The sequence below is a fragment of the Mesocricetus auratus genome, unplaced genomic scaffold (assembly GCF_017639785.1).
Source record: "Mesocricetus auratus isolate SY011 unplaced genomic scaffold, BCM_Maur_2.0 Super-Scaffold_100025, whole genome shotgun sequence".
Classification (NCBI taxonomy): Eukaryota; Metazoa; Chordata; class Mammalia; order Rodentia; family Cricetidae; genus Mesocricetus; species Mesocricetus auratus.
The window spans coordinates 4,523,005-4,538,194 of NW_024429206.1; the positions used below are offsets into that span (position 1 = coordinate 4,523,005).

The window sequence follows — 15,190 nt, forward strand, 5'->3', positions numbered from 1 at the left end:
GGTGGATGGAGGAAGCCACGAGGAGGAAGCAGGGTGTGGAGTCCAAGGTCGTCCTCCTCAGAGTAATGAGTTCAGGGCCAGGGTGAGCAGTCTAAGATCCCCTAGGAAGGAGGGGGGGAGAGGGAGAGAGGAAAGGAGAGGGAGAGAGGGAGGGAGGGAGGGAGGGAGCGAGGGAGGAAAGGAGAGGGAGGGAGGGAGGGAGGGAGGGGGAGAGGGAGGGAGGGAGGGAGGGGGAGAGGGAGGGAGGGAGGGAGGGAGGGAGCGAGGGGGGGAGGGAGGAAAGGAGGGAGGGAGCGAGGGAGGAAAGGAGAGGGAGGGAGGGGGAGAGGGAGGGAGGAAAGGAGAGGGAGGGAGGGGGAGGGACAGCACAAGCTGGCAGGCATGTGAGCTGGGATGTACAACCTCACCCACCATACTGCCTGGCTGCCTCCCCTCTCTGAGCCCGGGACCCCCATGGCCCCGTTACTCCCAGGGCCTCTGTGCTGGGGCCAGACACCTTCAAGCATCTTTGTCTGCCACAGCACAGACAGTGAGCTGCTGGCTCTAGGGTCCCTGGGGCCTGATTCTGCTTCAACAAACTGATAATGCTAAGGACAAAATTACCAACCTTGAAAAACAGTAAAGGGACAGAGCTTGTGCAGTCGCGTGACTAGAAGAGCATGGTGTCTTGCTTTCTGTCACCCTCTCTCAACATGGAGACACAGGTCCCACCCTCACAGTTCTCCCTAGACCCTCTTCAGTCACCAGGAGTGATAAACTCACCTGAGGGCCAGGCCCTATGACAGCCTCACTAATTAAACTCTACAGGCTTGCTTGCTTCAGAAAAATCTCCACTCACGTATGGTGGGAGTTCACACGGGCCCAGGCACAGGCCTCACAGTTCATCAGCCACAGTTCAATCCCAGATACTGGGGTCTACTACAAAGGGGTCAGGTGACTCTGGCTGATTCACCTCCTTCTCTGTGCCTCAGCTTGCCCCTGGGGACAAAGGGAGATGGCGGAAGTTTTCTCTTCTCTGTCCACCTTGTCTGTTTGTAGAATCCAGGGGTCCCTTTCAGGCCTGCTCACCTTGTCTGTTCAGAGAATGTGTGAAACGCACGACTGCACAGCCATTTCCCTCTGCCCAGTGAAACCAAGGGAGGGCATATATAAAGTTTCCTTCCTACAGCTTGCAGAACAGGCTTTTGATGGAATTCAGTGAGCCAGCTCTAAGTGGGAAAGGTGGCCAGGGGCATTTCCTACAGGGTTATGCAAGAAGCCTGCACAACCAGATACATTTGTGCTTTGGTTTTGTTTCATTTTGGTTTGCTTCTGAGACACACCTTGCTATAGGACCCAGGCTGGACCCCACACTCAGGATCCACCTGCATCATCGTCCCAGGTACTAGAAGCACAGGTGAGTGACACCACACTCCTACACCACACCACCGAGTCCTACAGCCAATGAAGACTACCAAATCCTGCATCTTGGAAGCATTGTGTCTACCCACATTAGCCACCTTAAAAAAGGACACTTCGGGGGCTGGAGAGATGGCTCAGAGGTTAAGAGCACTGACTGCTCTTCCAAAGGTCCTGAGTTTAATTCCCAGCAACCACATGGTGGCCACAACCATTTATAATGAGACCTGGTGCCCTCTTCGGGCCTGCAGACATACATGCAGGCAGACTACTGTATGTATAATAAATAAATCTTTAAAAAATGTACATTAACTCACTTCATTTAGAAAAAAAAGGACACTTCACAGCTGATATGTGTACTCACTGCCGTGGGACATGCCCACTCAGGTCAGTGAACACATCTGCAGCAGCTTCCTCCTCTGCTAAGATCTTAGGAACACAGGAAGCCTCAGGCAATCTCTAGCGTTAGCTGGAGCACAGCTGCACAATTAAAGGCTCTGAGAACTCCTGCATTAAAAACTAAGGCTTAACCAAGTGGTTCTTAAAGGGCCTGTCTCTGCTATTCTTTTTTGATGGAACAACTTGGAACAGGCCAAGGGCTCCAGCAAAAGCTCTCAGGAAAGTTCTGGATGAGAAAAATGAAGAGGATTAACTGTGACAGCAATGCTCAACTTCGACATTGTAGGAAGGGGTGTTCTAGCCCTGACGCCCTGAGGGAAAACTAGGAAGTCTACCTTGGACCCGCACTCCCCCCAGGGGAGATGAAGGACAGAAGTTGCCCACAGGCACCAGGGTATCAAGCTGCCTACATGGGACTTGACCCCCTCCATGACTGTTTTCCTGAGGTGACATCAGCTCTGGCTGGTGTGAAGGGCTCTTCACCTGCCTGGCCACAGAGCCAACCAGCCAGGAGACTGGATGATGACTTCATCAACTGTCCCTGGGGCATGAATAGCCTGAACCCAGCTGCCCTGCTGCAGAGAAAGAAAATCTGACACCAAGTTGGAAGCCGTGGGCACCTGCTAGGCCCAGGACAGCAGGCACCACCTCAGGCACTTGTGGGCACCCTGTGAAATTAAATCACAAGCCTGGGGTTTTCTTTATGCCTGACTGGGCAAGGTGGTATGTCAAACTAGTTTTAATTTGCATTTCCTTGATGACTAGGGATATGGAACACTTAAAAATTAGTTAGTGGCCATTTGTCTGTACACCTCGTAGGTCCTCCCCCGCCCCTCTTATTCTTCTGAAAATTGCCTCCTCTTTGATTCAGTAGCCCATTTTTTTTTTTTTTGGCAGTTCTATCTCCTTGGTATTGATGTTCTGTGATTCTGCATACATTGTGGATATCTGCCCCTTGTCTGGTGTGGCTGGTGAAGTTGTCCCCACATCACGTGGGCTGTCTGCCCTTCTGGCAGGTTCCTTTGCTGTGCAGAAACCTTTTCACAAGGCCCCATCTGTTGACACTCAGTTCCTATGTTGTTGATGTTCTGTTCAGAGAGTTCTTGCCAACCCCAACGTCTTGAAGAGTGTTCCTGTGTTTTCTTCTAGAAGTGTCTGCATTTCAGGTTCTCAATGAATGTCTTTGATCCACTTTGAACTCATTTTTTTTTTTGTACAACATAAAAGACACAGATCTAATTTAATTCCTCTGCGGGCAGATATCCAGTTTTACCAGCACATTTATTGAATGAGCTCTTTCTTTTTAATCCTCCAATATGTGTTTTTGCCTCTTTTATCAAATCATGTGGATATCCGTCCTACTGGTCTACCTGTCTATTTTTATGCCAGTACCAGGCTGCCTTTGTCACTATAGGTCTGCAGTATATAATTTGAATTGGACATTGTAACACCTAAATCAATGTTCTTACTCCTAAGGATTGCTGTGGCTACTCTTCCCTGGTTCCATACAAATTCTTGTATTGCTTGTTTTGCTTTTTCCTAAATCTGTGGAACATGACACTGGAATTCAGACAGGAATTCCATTAAATCTGTGGATCGATTTTGGTAGTGCAGACATTTTTACGCTATTACTTCTGTTGGTCCAGAAGCATGCCAGATCTTTCCATTGTTTAGTATTGTATTTGATTTCTCTTTTCAGTGTCCTGAATGTTTCCTTGTAGGGGTCTTTCTCTTCTTTGATTGGGTATATTCCTAAATAATGTACCTCTGGAGTCATTTCAAATAGAATAGTTTCCCAAATGTCTTTCTCTGAGAGTGTACTGTTGGTAGATTTGAAGCCCACTGATTATTTTAATTGATTTTGTATCCTGCTAACTTTACTGTGTTCATTAGGTAGGGGAGTTTTCTAGTAGATGCTACAGGACATTCAGTGGGCAGGGGAGAATAAGGCATGCCTGGGCCTGTCCCAAGCCCTGGGTCTCCAGGGCTAAAGAGAGCTGCCAGGGACCTTCTGCTCATGCTTTCCAATCCGCTGTTTGATGGAGGCACAGCTGGTAGTGTGTTCTGGGGTTTCCACTTCCTGTTTCCTCTTTCTACTCTGGAAAAGCTCTTCAAGGGCAGGTGTGGGTGTGGCCCGGGAGGTCCCCTCTCTCTTCCGACCCTTCAACCCCACACTCCTCACATCCTACATGGTAGCCACTGTAGGCCTGTGAACTGTTTCCCCAGGAAGAGCCCAGACATCCTTGAAGCTGTGACTTCTCACCCTCCTAGACAATGACCTTGTGTCTACCAAACAGGACTGTCTCTCTCCCTCAGCAATTTGCCTGTGTGGAGTTCTCCTGAAGTAATCAACTTAAGTGACCACAACATGGAAACACAGCTCGTTCATGTAAAGACAGCTCCATGGCAGCCTGGCGGGCATGAGGGTGCCTGATGGCATATCAGCTGAGCAGCAGACGGTCTCTGGTGGGTCTGGTGGGTCAGTGGACAGGCAGAGAATGTCACGGTTCACATTCTCCTCCTTTCCTTTTTACCCAATCTATGGCCCCAGACCCTGTGTTGGTGCCACCCTCATTCAGAATAGAACTCTCTTCTCAGTTAACCCTCAGTGGAAGCACCTCCCAGACACCCCACCGGGGTGTGCGTCACAAAAGTCCCCAAGTGTTCTTAACCCAGTCAAACTGGACACAGCATCTTCTTTGATTCTGCCGCACTAACCACATTCCCAGGAATAAAACACAACTCCTCTGAGCCCTGATCTGAGATTTCATTCATTCATTCATACATTGATGTGGGATGCCCTTCCGTGTACTGTGATGTTTTATTACCGTTGGTTAATAAAGAAGCTGATTTGACCAACAGCCAGGCAGAGTAGAGTCAGGAGGGAAATCCAAGCAGAGATAGAAGGAGAGAGAAGGCAGGGAGACACCATGTAGCCACCAAAGGAATGAGATGCCAGAGCATTACTGGGAAGCCACGTGGCGACACATAGATTAACAGAAATAGGTTAGTTTAAACGTGAGAGTTAATCAGTAATATGCCTGATTCATTTGCTAAACAATTATAATTAATATTAAACCTCTGAGTGATTATTTAGAAGCTGTTGAGGGACCAGGCAGAACACAGAGAAACTTCCAGCTACAATTCATTCATTCATTCACTAATGTTTTCTAAGTGACATTACAAGAATGGCCAGCACTTCTCAAAACTGCTCTGTGGTCCGACAAGAATAGCCAAAAAAGCCAGGCATGGTTATGGTGATGAGTACCTGTCATCTCAGCACTCGAGAGGCAGAGGCAGGAGGATCACCACAAGTTTGGGATTAGCCTGGTCTACATATGGAGTTTCAGATCAGCTCAAAGAAATAAGCAAGAGAATGACTAGACAGAATCTGGAGAAGTTATTGAGGCAGTTGTGACCAGAGCAGGAAGACCATCGAATTCCCGTTTGTTCTTTTGGTTCCAGTCTATTTGTGGCGGAGATAGCAGCACCTCGTGCAGCAATGCCATCTGTGAGGGCTGTGATCAGTCCCTGTCCCTGATGGTACTTTGGGGCCTCAAACTCTGTGGTCTTGAACCACATGGCACACAGTTGAGTACACAGTAAGTACTCAACAAACAGCAATGCCATCCTCACCTGTAGGCCTTGCCTCACAGGCATGTTCTGAGACCCACACCGCATTGTACACTGTATTCTGTGGGGCTCTGCGTAAGAGACCCTTCCTCTTCCCATCCCTCCCCTAAAGGGCTCATATCTACCTCTGAGCACAGAAAACACCTCCAATACAGGCTAAGACACATCTGCCACCATTCTGCCCCAGCTGGGTTTAGAAATTTTAACTACTCTGCTGCCCTTCCTCGTTAGCCATAGCTAGAAGGGTCCTACAAACACAGTCTGATCATCAGACAGCCAGTAAGGGACAGGGAGGGGGGCAGAGTGAACGGGTGGTCCTGACTCCGCTGCCTGGGTCCCTCTTCACTTTTCCCCTGGCCCTGATGCTGACAGTGGTGCCATTCTGCTGGTCAAACAGTACTTTTTGAATAGGTTGAGCTTTGAAATGCCAGTGGGTCCTGAGGTCTGTGTGTTGTCATGGGGTGTGTTGTGGTGGGGAGCTCTGTAAATGCCTAGAGAGGAAACAGTAGCAGCCCAGACCCTGCAGGGGTGGGGCTCAGGGTAGGTGAAGCCCTGTGGGAATGACACCTGGTTCTGGGCATTTATACATGCCAGGTCCATGCTGGCAGCTCAAATGCCCCACCTGGAACCAAGGTTCCCTTTACAGATGGGGAAAATGAGGCTCAAGCTCGTAGACAAGAGGAGGAAGGAACTGGACCCTGAGTTGGGACACTGAAGGGACTCAGATGGTCACCCCCAAGCGCCCAGCTACGGATGGGGACATGAGCCACAGAGCCAGCACTCTGGCAGGGAGAGGAGTGGATTCAGATGGTTCTCACTGCTCCTCCAAGGCAGGAAGTGTGTTTCATCATTAGCTTCCCACACAGCTGATACACGACTGTCCAAGCAGGAGCTCCACAGAGGCCCACGGTGCCAAAATGGCTTTATGTGACATCATGACATCGGCAGAGGCCCCAGTCCATCAAGGAAGAACTCTTGCCCAAGCTCCCGCCTTGAGCAGTGTTTACTCTGGCTCCTGGGGTTCGCTTAAAACCTTTATGGATGAGAAAACCATTTACTCATTATCGTGTGGGCGGGACTCTTCAAACCCAGCACCAGAGGTGCAGGATGTCTGCTGAGGGTGGAGAAGGCAGCTGCCTCAACGCAGCCCCTGAACCCACCCAGTTCTCTCTCCACAGTAAAAGGCAAATATCTTGAGGAAAAGGGCAGGTTCCCAGCCACTGAGCAGATGCAGATGTGGAACTTAAAGTGTGCCCTGGAGGCCCTGCAGAAGAGCTGCTGAGAGACGTGGAAGCTGCCAGGGAGTCTCTCGCCCACAGCAAATATTTACACACGAAGTCCTACAGCGCAAAGTGGGGTCTCAGACCGCTAAAGGCATTTGCAACGTTGGAGGTTGGACCTCCTGTGTGATATGGGGTGACATGTGCTAAAGAGAATAGTGATTAAAAAAACCACACACACTCATTGCTTTATGACTTTTGTTTAAGCGTCCTGCTCTCCCTGGGCTCTGGAACCAGCATGTCATTACCATGACATGCTCTCGGTTAGATATCATGGCTCTACTTATAGGTGGAGAAAAGCTAAAAGTTCATGGGACTTTTTGCCAAGTCCATGGCAAAAAAACTATGGCTTTGCTCTCGTCATTAAACTGAAGCTATATGGCCAGCCAGAGCCCAGCAGGGACCGGAACCCTTATCTGCCAGCTCCTATGTGGGACTCAGCAAGTCAACAGTGATGGCTCCTCCAGATTTGGTAATGTCTGGGAACATCTGCAACTGTCAAAACTGGGGGATGGGAGCTGGGCATGGTTGGTGCACCCCTGTAATCCCAAGACTAGGGAAGCTGAGACAGAAGGATTACTGTGAGGTCAAGGCCAGCTTGGGCTACAGACAGCATAAGACCCTGAGGTTAGATAGATATGCCACCAGCATCCAGCAGACAGAGACCCAGAATCATAACAGGCAATGTCAGGACACCCCAAGAGCAGAATCGTCTAACCCAGGTGTGAGCAGGCCAGCATGTCAAACGAGGGCAGCATGGAGCCTGTGGGGAAAGGTATGTGAGACCCGCGATCCACCCAGACCACCGGGTGAAGGGGAAAGAATGAGCCTGTGCAGACGGCTGAGAACTGGGCAGCTCTGGAAGTCACCCTTTCCTGGGCCTCGATTTAATCATTTGTAAAAAAGAGACCAACAAGATTCTTACCCACCTGTGACGGTCAATAGTGACAGTCAGTGTGACAGGACCCTGAGTCATCTAGGGGACACATCTCTGAATGTGTCTGTGAGGGAGCTTCTAGAGGCTCACCTTAACTGTGGGTGAACACTCCCACAGGATGTGGTCCCAGCCTGAAGGAAAAGGAGAAAGCGAACCAAGAACCAGCAATCGTCTCTGCTCCTGACTGGATGGAGTATGAGCAACTGCCTCATGCTTCCCCTGCGGCCCCATCCCACCAGGGCAGACGGCACCCTCCCACTGTGAGCCAAAGGAACGCTTTCTTCCTTGAGTTGCTTCTGTGGGGAACTTTGTCACAGTCTTGAGAAGTGACTAAGACACCGCCTCGTGGGACCACCGCGAGGGTTTAACAGTCATCCACTGCTGTGACACAGGCAGCTGACACACCACAGCTAGGACATCTCCCAACCTCAACCTCTGACTCCACCTCTTAGACAGACATGGCACATGGTAGGTAGGTCAGCATCTGCAGTGCTAACTCTGTGGAGAGCCCCTGGCCAGCTGAAAACTATGTGGCCGAGAAATGCATCCCCTGTGCCCTGTCTGCCTGTCATGGCGGCCCCACGTGGCGCAGGAGGACTCCGGTAGCTTGCTGGTGGGGACACCAGTGGCACCACCGCCATCCTCCAAGATGTGCTAAGTGCATCTCAAGGAAACCGAGGCTACCTGTCCATGGTCAGTGACAGGATTCAAACAGAACTGAGGGGAGGGAGAGCCAGGCCCTGAACCCAATTTAACTGGTTCTACCTGGACCCCATTTTCTCTCAACCAAGAAAGGTCAGCAGGAAACACCAGGTCAGTGTTTGTAAAATAAAAACACTTTCCCACAGACTTTGTTTCCTTTCCTTCCTTCCTTCCTTTTTTAAGGCAATCTCAAGTATCCCAGGCTAGCCCCAGATTCTTTGTAGACCAGAATGACCTTGAACCCTAATCATCCAGCTCTCTCTCTCCCATGTAAGTGTTGGGATGACAGGCGTGTGACACCTCACCCAGTTTGTGCAGTGCTGGGGATCGAACTCAGGGCTTGGGGCATTTCTAGACAAGCATTCAAGCCACTGAGCCACATCCCAACCCAGACGTCACAACTTCCGATTCCTGGGAACATCTACTGCAGGATCTTCCTTTCCAGGAACAGGACAGTGGGGCAGGAGTCCTTGCCTGGAGACTGCTGCTGGGGACAAGCCACCCGCCCCCGCCCCAAGCTCTCCTGTGTGGTGAGTCCACTGCTGTTTACGGTGCCTCATACATGCATGATTAATGTAAGAGCCAAACAGGATGATGAGCAACACTTTAGATTCAAGCAACGCATTCTGCCCAAGCAGCAGGCCACGCTAACCCCTAAAAGGGCAGCTCATTCAGAAGTCTCTGGGATCCTAAAAGCAGGCTGAGGGGCACAGACCAGACTCCTTCACAAGCAAGAACCTGGTAGCTAAGAAAGGCATACACTAAACAGGACCCTGGGAAGGTTCCTTAACCATTCCTGAGAGTCTAAGTGGGAAGTTTGTATGTGTTACCTCATACCTAACAAATCAGCCTCAACAACCATTCACGTGTTCATGCTATTGCCAGACCCATGGATCAAGGAAAATGTTTGATGAATGCCTACCTCAGAGGGTTTTCTCAAGTCTGCCAAGGCAAAGCCTCAACCTTCAGCCTGGGAACCTGCATTCAGGTGCACTGTCTCAGACTTGGAAAAGCCAGTGCCCTCATGACAGGTGACCAGAGGTTTCCAATCCCTGCCCTGTGGCCTGTCAATAAGGTTGCTCCAGGATCCTCAGGGCATGGCAGACACTTCTTAGACTAACTGGTCCAAGGCAGAGGGTGGTGAGGGGGAGGCGGGGTATGTGCAGAGCTGGCCGATCTGGATGGGAAGCTCCTAGGAGCCAGTGATTGAGGACTGTGTTTGCTACCTAAGAGAAGGACCTCTGAGAGCGCCTGTCACAGTTCATGGTTTCAGACTATCATGGAGGAAGGTTCTCTGCATGAAGTAACTCTCTCACCTCATACTGGGAAGCAGACATCCTGGGCCATATCACCTTCAATCTCCTGCTCCGGGGGACAGAGCTCTGCCAGCCAGCTCATGTCACCTAAAGGTCCCATGACCCAAAATGGTGCCACCAGCTGGGGACCAAGGGCTCAGACACAACCACTACCAACACCATAGCCAAAAATTACATTAGAGACTTACAACTAAATTAAATTACTCCAGAAGATAGCCACTTGCTTTTGCTGTCCCTGCTCACTGGCTGTCTAAGTGACTGGCTCACCCTGCTAAGGCTTTGCCCCCTGAAGATCCTGATGACGGGGTCTACACGGCCACATCTGCATTGCTGAGCGCCAGAGATTGTACACAGCAGGCCAGCATTCCATCAGCTGCTAAAATCCTAACCTTTGTTTTGGCTTTTTGAAGCAGGGCCTCATGTAGCCCAGGTTAGCCTTGAATTCCTTATATAGCCAAGGATAAACTGGAACTCCTGATCCTCCTGCCTCCAATCCCTCAGCTGCAGGGCTGAAAATGGGAGCCACCATGACTGGAAATCTATGATCACCTCATCATCATCTACATCTATGTGTGGTGAAAACATCACAGAACAGAACAGAACATTTCCCAGTCAGCGCTCAGCTGCCATGGTTCAGGACGTGTGACATGACAGAGGAGTACTTACACCACAGGAACGGGCAATGCTTCAGATCAAGGTGCACACCGTATTGAAATCAACCTAGCATCAACCACTCTCACGCTGCCTAAACACAACCTTCCCTGAGACATGGAATGTTCCAGACTTCCTTCCTGATATGCCTGGCTTCCTGAAGAGGAAGCAACAGGCCTTTGTCTGAATAAAACATCTCATCTGTGGAGTTGCTGAAGGAGAGAGGAAGTGAGAGCCCCAGGGACCTCAGACACAGGCCAGAGAGGCCAGAGCAGCCGCAGGTCACCACACCTAGCCTTCCCACAGCCCCAAATGGGACAATACCCGGTGTCCAGACTGATGGTAGGTAATGGAGCTCACAGACACCAGCAGGGCCGCACGGTGCCTGGGCGCTAACACTTCTCACTAGGACCATGAGGATCTGAGCGGTCCTTTTCTTTAAGGCAAAGAGACAGAGGCCTGGAGTTTGTTTGGGAGAGGAAAGGAAAAACAAGACAGGAAGGAAACAGCTCAGATGCCAAGTGGAGGGAGAGTGGACTTTGCCTTGTCTTTTCACATGTTCCTGTATTTTCCACATGGAAAATGAACACACCCCACTTTGGAGGCAGGGAGCAGGGACCCGGCAGTTCCCAGGGGAGCAGCCAAGTCTATTGTCCTACTCCCAGTGTAACTCCAGAGGCACCTGCTCTGGAGCCCAGCCTTGGGCCCCTCTGGGTCCACAAAAGGACCATTGTTCTCTACCAAGTGACATCATTCTGCTGCCAGGGTGGGTGAAAAGAGACCTGAGGTTGGGAGGGGCCTGGTCAGAAGAAAACTGTCTTGTGCGCCCATGGGCAAGGGACATCATGCTAGCCCTAGGGTACAGCTGGAAGCCTGGATACCTGGCAGGGGGCTCTGGGTGGGCGGTGGCAGGAGAGGGAGGAAGTCCTACATGGATGAACTGATCATACCTCTGCAGGGCCAGTATCCAAGAGAAATGCAAAATTTGCGCCTGGTACATACATAGCAGGGGCTTAAGAGATGCAATGTGCCTATACCTGGTATACAGAAAGCACTCAGTAAAAGATACAACAACTATGTTCAGAATACAGAAGGTGCTCAATAAGTACATAACTAATCCTGCCCTCATCCAACATTCCACACAGGCCCACGGTGATGACCTTCTGGTCCCAAATCTTCAGAGAGTAAAGCCCAACACCCTCACCAGAGCTCCTGCCTGGCCAGGCTCAGTTCATCTCCCTGTCGTCCTGATGGACTTGTCCCACTCGCTGTCACAGTCACCCTGGCCTTCTGCAGCTCTTCTGGCACACCAGGCTCAGCACTGCCGTCCGATGCACCACACTGGCCTCAGGCCTCCTGGGTACATAGAGCATCGACACCTTGTGACTCCCTAACCATTCCTGGGGCCCCTGCAGCCCTCGGAACTTCTTTAGGAGCCAGCACAATGAGGAAGGCCACCGTCTGTCTGTTTCCTATGCCTCTGCTTCTGGTAACCCTGAGAGGCAGGGACCACTCAAGTGGCACCTGTCCCTAAGGAGTGGCAGGGAAGAGATGACTAGTGGCCAGGTAAGATCTTCTCTGGCCCATGCTCACCTGCCTCTTCCAGGCAGGCCCCAGACTATCTGTGTCCTAAGGCCCAGCCACTCATTCTCCTTGAGCCTTGGTTTACTCCAGGGCAGAGGTAAGGACTGAGGGTGGATGGGATGCATGGCCAGACCACAGGGCAAAAAGTCATAGCTTCCTGGGCCAGGTGAGGCAGGGGGATGACCTGGCCCTTGGGCTGCTGGATGGACTATACCAGACAGGGAAGGACCTGGTGTGGTGGCTAGGACAGTGGCCACAGGGAGACACGTGTGTCCATCCTACACAACACTTGGAGCCTCACTCACAGATCCATTAAGGTAGGGACTTGGAGGCAGGGTCACCCTAGGTTATCTAGGTGGCCTGGATGTGTCTTAACTGAGGGGTACCGCCACAGCTAAGTGCAACCTGGGGCAAAGGGGGCGGGGTCCAGGCTTGTGGGCACTTGCCCGGAGAAGTGCTCAGGAAGCAGCTGGCTGTGCCCAGAGATGTATGGGTGCAGAGAGGGCTGTCTTCACACCATCCACAGTGTGCTGGGTGCTGAAAGCACCCGGAGCTGACAGAGCATACCTGAGGCTGTGCACAGAGCACAAACATTGCATTAGCTTACATGCGGGTCTTGAGGATCTTGGGTTTGGTACCCATGAGGGTTCCAGAACCCATTCTCATAGCTAGGAAGGGATGGCTCATACCGCAGGAGTTCTTAGAGGAGGAGATGGGCTCAAATCACCCTCCAGACAAGTTATGGGGGCACCCAGTTTACAGATGGAAAGAGTGAGGCAATAAGGGTCAATTTGACCTGGCTAAGGTCATCAGCCAGCCCCTGGGGAGCTGAATCCCAAGTCCACTTTAGCTGTGTGCACCATGCAGAGGTCTCCTAGCCAGCCCCCTCCACCACACACACACACACACACACACACACACACATCATAGATACAACATACCATACATATAACACACACACACACTCTTCTGACTCTTCCTCATGTCCAGGCCTCCTGAGATTGATACTGCTGTACACTTCTGTGTCCCTCAAGTCCCCATTCTGTCCCTCCCACCCCCAGTTCCCTGGATCTCTAACACATCCAGCCTCTTTTCCCTGCACAGTGAGCCGTCGTGCCTCCTGGGGCCTGGACAGAGTGTTGTTTTATTTTCCTCCTTTCTTATCTGGGACAGCTAGAGGCCAGCCATCAGCCAACAACTCCAAGACTGAGTTGGGGTGGTATTTCCAGCCAGGCTGCCACAGATCCTCCTGTAAACACAACCCAAGGCCCTTTTCTGGATGAGCAGAGCTGAAGAAGATGGTTGAAGTAAATCTGTAGGAGGAGGACTAGTGCCCAAATCCCCACCCGTTCCTGCCCACGTGCTCTGAGGCTTATGAAGCTCCCGCCCATGAGACAAATACTGAAGTGAAGTCGAGTGTGAAAGGGGTGTGTGCAGACTCCCCACTTCTTTGGAAACCTCTGAAGGCAGTTTGAGAGAAAGGACTTGGTTGTCACGTACACGAGCCATACAAAGCCCAGGTGTCACACCTGCCGCTTCAGTGTCCCATTTCTCAATGGGGAGAAAGAACCAGAGAGGGCAGAGGGCGCTGGCCCACCCAAAGTCACGCAGCTGGGAGGAGTTGGGCTGGGATTCCCAATTTCATGCAGGGGGATCTGCAGCAAAGCACAAATCCCTACACCACGTAGTAGGACATCTTGGCACCTAACAGATTTACAAGTGCTCACCCACTATGTGCCAGCAGGGTGCTGATGGGTTCACTTCAGCTCAGAACAAGGGCATGGCCCCCTCACTGGACAGAGGGAAACAGGTTTAAGAATGGGTTGAGCCAATGCCAGCCATGCCTGCCACACAGAAGAAGCCAAGCATAAGTGGGAGGGACCTGGAAGCCTACACTAATTCAGCATATATTTACATTCCCAGGTGCCCTGGGTGCCTGAGCTCTATCAGTCGCTCACTTGCGTGGCCACTGAGGAGGCTGGCCTGCCACTGTACTAGCATGTTCCACAGACACAGAGATTTACGGCAGTGTCCAAAGTCACACAGCACCTGGGGCAGAGGGCAAGCAACAGAACCAGTGTCCAGAGAGAATCCTGGGGAGCACAGTGGAATGGACAGGGGCAGAAGGAGACAAAGACAGAGAAGCTGAGACAGAGATTGTCTTCCTTCCTTCAGCTAAGTTGCGTCTTTCAGAGAATGGGTGGGGGCTCTGACTTGCGAACTTAAGCCTCAAAGGAGTGCAGACTCGCACATAGGACACACCCTTGACCAGCCTCTTAGCATGGCTTCTGGCCTGGGTGAGCCCCTGCCTGGTTGCTCTGTGACTCAGACCAGTGGAGGGGAGCAGAGTCCCTGCAGCTCTGGGGACAGTTGTGAGCTCCTGGGGGACCTTGCTGTATGGAGGGTCTACCCAGTGTTACCTTACCTAACACTGGTCCTATAATGGCCACTGGTTCTGGTGGCCCAAGGAGTTGGCTGAGCCCTGTGCCTGGCCTCAAACACTCCTGAGAACTGGGCCAGCTCAGCCCAGGGCAGGGGTCAGCTCTCGGAAGACACAGGACACTGTAGCTACGTTCAATCCTGGTTATTGACATGATGAGTGTCCCCGAAGTTATCAAAGGTCCAAGAAACCTCTTCTCTCCCAGTCAGACTTCCCACACCTTGCTGCGCATGCCCACTGAGTCACCCTTCCCTCCCTAGGTCTGCCTGATACCACTTGCTCAGCTTTCTGCTCCCTGGCTACCGTGACCCTGTGCGGCCCTTAAAAGAGGCAGCACAGAACCCGGTAGCTGAACCTGAGCGCTCCACCCTCACCAAACCAGAGCTCCCAGGCCAGCGAGACATACCACCTGCCACCAGGCTCCCTAAGGCTTCTTCCCCTCAAAATCACACGTTGTGCTCAACAGCAAACAGACAACAGCCTTAACACAGAGTGTGTGTGACAAGACCACTTGGTCACTCTGGGAGGGCAAGAGGAGACAGAGCAGGTGTCAAATATGCTTCCCTAAAAATAGAGATGTGAGCATGTGTTGTGGGGGCTGCAGCGTCCTCAGGCAGCCCTGCTTACAGACAAGGAGCCTTGAGTTGTCCCCATCGCCGTCTAGGAGGGGGTGCTACACCTCCAGCTGAGCCCTCGACTTCCCATCAGTGTCCCAGGGCCACTCTCACGGACAGACGGACAGGGACGACATCCCTCCCTGGCTGCTTCTGCAAGCCAGCCCCCTCCCAGGAGTCCCAGGGAAGGGACCTGCCCAGGGTAGCCCTGCTGTTTCAAAGCACACACATCCCCG

At 51.8% G+C, this 15,190-nt stretch overlaps 1 protein-coding gene across 6 annotated transcripts in view; it reads right to left on the minus strand.

The window, feature by feature from the left end:
* Kiaa1671 (KIAA1671 ortholog) overlaps positions 1-15,190 on the minus strand; it is a 140,333-nt gene that overhangs the window by 30,804 nt on the left and 94,339 nt on the right. The gene's annotated exons all lie outside the window — the stretch shown is intronic.